Raw genomic sequence first — 6751 nt, 5'->3', positions numbered from 1 at the left:
AAGTTCAAGCTCGTTACCACAAAAAATGCCTGCAAAATATCAGCAGAAAAAATACTGGAATTCAACAACATACTCGTACTACTAGTAGCTCGTCGCCTGTTGATTCTGCAATGGAATACATTTACTCATACATAGAAAATAATTCTGACAACTGTCAATTTACTTTAACGCATCTTACTCAACAAATTCCAGTAGAAAATCGCCCTCATGAAGATTCTCAATTCTGAGTAAAATTTGTGCAAAGTACGGTGATGAAATATCTTGTCATATCACGTAAGAGGGGCGGGGGAGAATTATTTGTTTTAAAAACATTGGACCCGTTCTAAACTATATTCATTGGTTGACTATCCTGGGACAAGTGTATTTTTTGAGGGCGATAAAGACGACGTTCCAGAATACTTCAATATTTTTCTTGAAGATGTTATTCTTCCTGGTAAAAGAAAAACATCCGTTCAGTATTGGAAAAAACAGATAACGTAGTAATAGCACATTCGATCATCAAAGCAACTCGTCCTCGGTGCTTTGTTTCCAAAGTTTTGCTCGGAGTTGGATGCTTTTTGAAGAAGAAATTTGCATTTAGATTTTTGGTACATTGTTTAGCTTCTATTGGATTTTTATGCTCTTATTCGGAAGTTGAGCTTTTGGAGTCATGCATTTCGAGGCAGCAACCACAAGTTCTTCCCAGTGGTTTTTCTCAGTGGGTGGCTGACAATGCAGATTTCAACATCAATACTTTGGATGGACGAGGTTCTTGGCACGTAATCGCAATGATACAGTATGTCACCCCAAGCATGTCGATCAAGGTCGAGGAGGCAGTCAGCCGAAAGTACCAAGAAAGAAAATCCATCGATTCAGCAGAGATAGGGCGCTATATATAGATAGTTTTAATATACAGGGTGATTCAAAAGTAAGCGGCATCCTTTCAGGGGCGTAATCCTTGTATGAAAATAAGGCAAAAAGTTCATATTAATATGGGTTCGAAATTGCTTCCTAAGGGACCTACATTTTAACTATGCAGACGTCGGCTCATCTATACCTCCAAGATGTTGCTACGTTAGAAGAGAGAATGATACCCTTTGAGTTTCACGAATTCACAGACCGCGGATATTGCATGATAAGGAGAAGTAAGAAATACTTCGCTGAAATATCTCGAGCAAACTGTTATGCGCCTGGCAAAATCACGTGAGGGAGTCACTTTATTTGGGCGGAGAATCACTGACAACGTAACCGCGAAATTTGCATTGACCATGTTCAGCCTTGTCAACATTTGCGAACAGTTTGAGAAATTCTGCGATGTTTATGGTACCAGCTCGGAGCAGCACGTCGATATGAGAGTAACCCGGATAAATAAAGACAACGAGGATGTAGAGAAGCTTAACACCTGATTCTCACGCTATAATCCATTCCTCAACATCCAAGATGTAGTATCCATAGGAACAGGAAATGTAGGCGATAAAACGATCGACTGCTATCGAGCTGAGGAGAAGGGAATCAACATGATGATGGCGACCGTTGATGACACGTTTGGTTTCTTGAGATTTGAGCAAAGGAAGACTGTAAAACCACTGTCAACTATGCCATAAAGTAAGTTAAAGGTTCATGATACAATTGTGTCCATTGATCCGATGCTTCTGTTCCAGGGAATTGTCATCTCCCAACCAATATCTGAAAATTTAAAGAAGTATCTTTCATAGGAGTTGTCGCCATATTCAATGTCGTTATTTGACGACAATGGAATGAGAAAGGGAAAGAAATTTTCATTTTATGATGCTTTCATCCCATTGGATTCTGATGGCCCTCTTGGTCAACGTCGTCTGAATATTCTAGATGGTGGTTTTCTTCTGCATAAAGTAAAATGGGATAAAAATTCTTCAGTCCAGCACTTTGTGGGCAATACGTCAAATATCTGCAAAATGATTATTCTGATGGTGAAGTTGAACTAGTATTTGATGGTTATCCTTGTGATGTAAATGACGGTGGCACTAAATCTGCTGAAAGGCAATGTCGGTCAGTCAGATACAATTCTCCATCAGTTGAATTTCAGCGAGACACTGTCTTAACAATTGCACAGGACACGTTTTTGTCGTATGACAGCAACAAGGACCGTTTGATAAACTATCTCCGAGCTGCATTTGGATTTGGATGTTGGTTTTTCACTTCGATAAGCTTTCGAAGATGCCGATTGTTTGAACGTCAGGACAGCTCTTGAACTATCTTGTCAGTATGACACGACAATCGTCATTGGGGAAGACATCGGCATTCTTGTATTTATTGTCGGTTTGGCAAAGACAGAATCCCAAATCTACTTCAAAAAAACTCGTCACGGGACAACTGCGGAGCGTATCTACTCTCCGCAGTGTTTCAAATATCCATTATTACAACCTTATTTAACTTCAAAATAATTTCCAGCATTTTTTTTTGGCTACTTTTATTACAATTTTTTTTTTCAAGGCGATACGACTATTAGGGCCTGAGATATCGCCGACGTCCATTCTTAGTTGGCCACCCGGTACACAATTATGCCACCCTATATAGAATATTTTGCTTATGTATATGCTTACTTAGTTATATTGTATTTCATGCTTCATTTGCATTATTTAGTCTATGTATATGTATTGCGTTTATTTTAATCAATATCGTCTACCAAATGAATTTTGACTGAAGAATTTTCTATGTGACGTCGTCGCCGTGATGTCACAGGAACCAAAATAAAAACCAATTAGTTGAAAGTTGTTGAAATTGACTAATAATATTTATATGGTTTATAATATTTGTGTGTTTAAGGATTATAAAATTCAAGTTCAGTCCTATTTAAGCTAGCCGACGCAAAATATATTTTCATCTTCAGTGCGCTAAAATACAATAATAACTAATATAAACTGACAATTGGCTGTGATGATGGCTCATACGCTGGAAGCGCTCTGCTAAGCTTTTAAAAATAAATTGCTTTGAATATATTTGGTTTGATTAATTTTTTTTGATTAATTTTTAATAATAACTAAGACAAAGAAGTGTTTGTACAATAAAATAGATATTACAACATAAAAATAGATCTTACAACAATGAGAAAAACAAATACTTATATTTTAAAAATGTGGGTCTTAGATTCAACAAAATATCAACAATTTACTACTCAAAATTCTTGCTTAGAAATAAAAAATGTCTATAGGCATCTTTATGTACTATATTGGTTTTTATACTGTAACCTGCCTAATATAATAGCAATTCACTTCCCGAACTGAAATAGGTTTGCATAAATATTATTCGAAGCCGAGGCATATTTATTGATAAAGCGATAAAATTTATTGGTTTAAATAATGAATCTTGGTAAGCACAAAGTGAATACTAATTTTAAAATACCAGGCGTTTTTTTACGTCTGAAATTTTCTAAGGACATCATTAGGCATTACAGAACTCTTAATTACCGTCATTACAGAAACCCATGTTTTTATGTATAAATGATATACCATTGTTTTAATTTAGATGGCGCTACCTATATTTATAACAATTTTGCAAAAAAATTAACAGAACCTTACTACTTTAACGTGAGTAAAGAATTTGATATTATAAAAATAATTGAAGGCCTTAGGAATAAAACTAAAAGTTGCAAAAAAAATTACTTTATGGAAAGTAATATGGAAAGAAACTTTTATGGACTATAAACTTACAACATTGAAAGGCTACAATTATCATTCCCGTGGAATTTGATTGCTTGCAACATCTCTGATGCAATGATGCCAAATGCTTATGTAGAAATGGAAAAAAAACGCATTTTATAATATCATAAAAATTTGTCACTTATTTTGGCAGGCGCAAAACAATACTATCCCTCTTTAATAAAATATGAAGCATTTTTTTTCATAAAATATGATAAGATTCTATATAAAGAAGTCAACATTCAAAACTAAATGAATATTAATAACGTTTATTAGAGAAAAAGACAACGCAACGCCGATAGATCGCATTGTTGATTCTACCGACACAAGTAATCTTTATCAGTGACATCGTCAAAAACATTTACATGATAAATATGTATAATTAATAGATTATGCTTTAAATTTTAAAACCATATTACCCTTTATGAACTCTTTATTCGTTTTTTTAACGTACTTCATTAGACTAAAGGCTAATAAAAAGCATTTTTATGGAAATTAAATATTTTATAGTTATTATAGATTTCTTAATAACTTTTTAACTTCGTTTATGACGACAGTTGTCCCTTGATATGATGTTATGACAGTATCGGTATTTACTTGTGACAAGATCGGCTTGTATGGCTTTTTTTCCATGGTGCGGCACAAGTTTTTGCTATCGTAACAGTTTACAAAAACACTGAAATGACTCAACTTTTTGCCTTTTTCAACCAAAAACTGAAGAAAAAACACAGAACTTCACAAATGCCGAATGTAAACATAAAGCCGTTTGTGAAGATGACATCAGCCCCTGCGATGTTGGCATTTCAAATTTTTTAGAAGCGGTTTTAGGAATAAGAATATTAATAATTTTTTTGCTTTAAAGATATTATTTTTGCGCTTAGATTAACATATGTCTATTTCTACTTTTTATTTTTAATTAAAAATCTAACAACAAATTCATTAATTGCTTCATTAACCACCGGTACTACTGTATTGTCTATTTTAACCACAAAGTCTTGAGAAACATGTTCTATGTTATTTCTTTTGAATCCTAAAAATAAGAGACACGATTTTAAAGGGTCTAGTTTCAAATTATGAGCCTTAGCATATATATAATTATTTAAGTCGGAATTAAATTGTGCTTGTGAGTGTCGAAAGGAGTTTAATGAGAACGATGTATAAATCTGAGAATCATCTGCGTATTGTTGTAGTTTTGAATAAGATATAAAATTTTTCATATCAGCAACGTATAATGAGAATAATAAGGGTCCTAATAGAGATCCCTGAGGTACCCCAGTGGTAAGTGAAATAAATTCAGATTTTTAGTATAAGGGGTGAGAATCAATCAGATCAGGTAGGATCTTGAGGCAATAGAAGTATTAGAAAAACCAAAGAACTTTAATTTAGCTAGCAGCATATCATGATTTAGAGTGTCAAATGCCTTACTAAAATCCAGCAAACATACGATTGTTACTTGCTTTTGTTCTTCATAGTGCCTAATATCATTCATAAGATTTACCAGACAAGAAGCTGTACTAAAATTTTCGTAAACCCGGATTGACATTCAGGTATAATTTTATAGGAATTTGAAAATTTAGTAATTTAATTATACATGTGTCTCTCTAGAACCTTAAAAAAAATAGGTAAAATACTAAGAGTGCGTAGATCTTTAACTTCTTTACGCTTTGAAACTTTTGCAAATGGTTTAATGATAGCCTTTCTCCATAACTCTGAAAATTGATTTTCTAAGATACAGGAATTAATAATATTGAGGAGCGGTTTGCTATAGGATGGAAAACAAGTAACAACATCTCTTATTGCTAATCCATCATGGCCTAGTGAATTAGTACCAATTGATGCTATAATAGGTATCTTTTAAAGTAGCCTCATCCATATGATTAAAATTTAGTGAATTGGGGAAATTGAAAGCTTTGTTATGTTGATAAGAGGACATTTTTTCTTTGTTTAATATTTAACTTCTTTACTGTATCCCAAAAGGACTTTCCAGAAGTTTTAGATAAGTTGCGAAAATAAGCATTTTTCTCGCGTATGACAGCGTGTTTAGTAACATTTTTTAAATTACGATAGTACTGAAGATAGTTCCCTTAGGCTTTGCTGAATCCCTTGCAACCCTTTCTGGACATTACTAACAATCAGGAAAATATAATATAGTTATTGAATAAGCTGATAGTAAGGAACAAATTTACAAAACTATGGACGCGATACGAAAGTGGTGTTTACTCGTCGCTGTACATGCCCCAATTTGCCAGCCAAGAGTTGCTTGATTATTTTGATGGCAATCCAACAAAACTTTTAAAAAAATCCTTAGATCTGAGATACAACAAGGTTTATGTCTGAATTTCCTAAAGTATTTTATAAAGAGTTCAATTAAATATCCGAAAATCTCTTCGCGTTCAGATGATGAAGCTGTAAAAAAAATTTTCTCCTAAAATTAAAAGTCGACAAGTATATCCGCCTTTATTCGTAAATGAACTGGAATGCCCAAAATTTTACCTTGAAGCCTAACTTCACTGTTTACTCTGATTATTTTTTTCAAATGGCCATTCTGATTGCACTAAGAAATTAATGGAGCTTTATATATTACGATGAAAAATTTTTCAACATAACGAAGAGTGCCCTTTAGAGTTTATAGACGATAAACTACCGGAACAAATTTTAAGTCAACTTATTTAATTAAGATTACGTAGCAAAACCTTGCTGTTTCCAGTAATACTACTTTATCGTAATGATCTTAACAGAATTACAGTATTCGAGTCCTACTTCCGGAGGAAACTTTGATCAGAACAAAGTAAAATCAAATCAATAAAATATTTCAACAACTTGCAGTTGTGGAAACCAAGAGAGCGCAGCCATTCCGACAAAAATTAGAAGAGCGTCAGACAGCGGTTTAAGGCCAGACCAAAGAAGGAGACTTAGGTATTTGGTCAATAGATATCGATATGTTTTTGATTATGGGAAGAACGGGAAATTAAGATAGTCTAACCGAAAATCAATACAAAAAATGATCACCACTCGCTAAGAGAGAGAAGGCTGGTAACCGAACTATCTGGCTGTTCATAGTCTTCACCGGTGGTACAGGTAAAAGAGTAGTAAAA

Source organism: Anthonomus grandis, chromosome 17, assembly GCF_022605725.1.
Source record: "Anthonomus grandis grandis chromosome 17, icAntGran1.3, whole genome shotgun sequence".
NCBI classification, from domain to species: domain Eukaryota; kingdom Metazoa; phylum Arthropoda; class Insecta; order Coleoptera; family Curculionidae; genus Anthonomus; species Anthonomus grandis.
Note: the sequence above shows the minus strand (reverse complement) of the source record.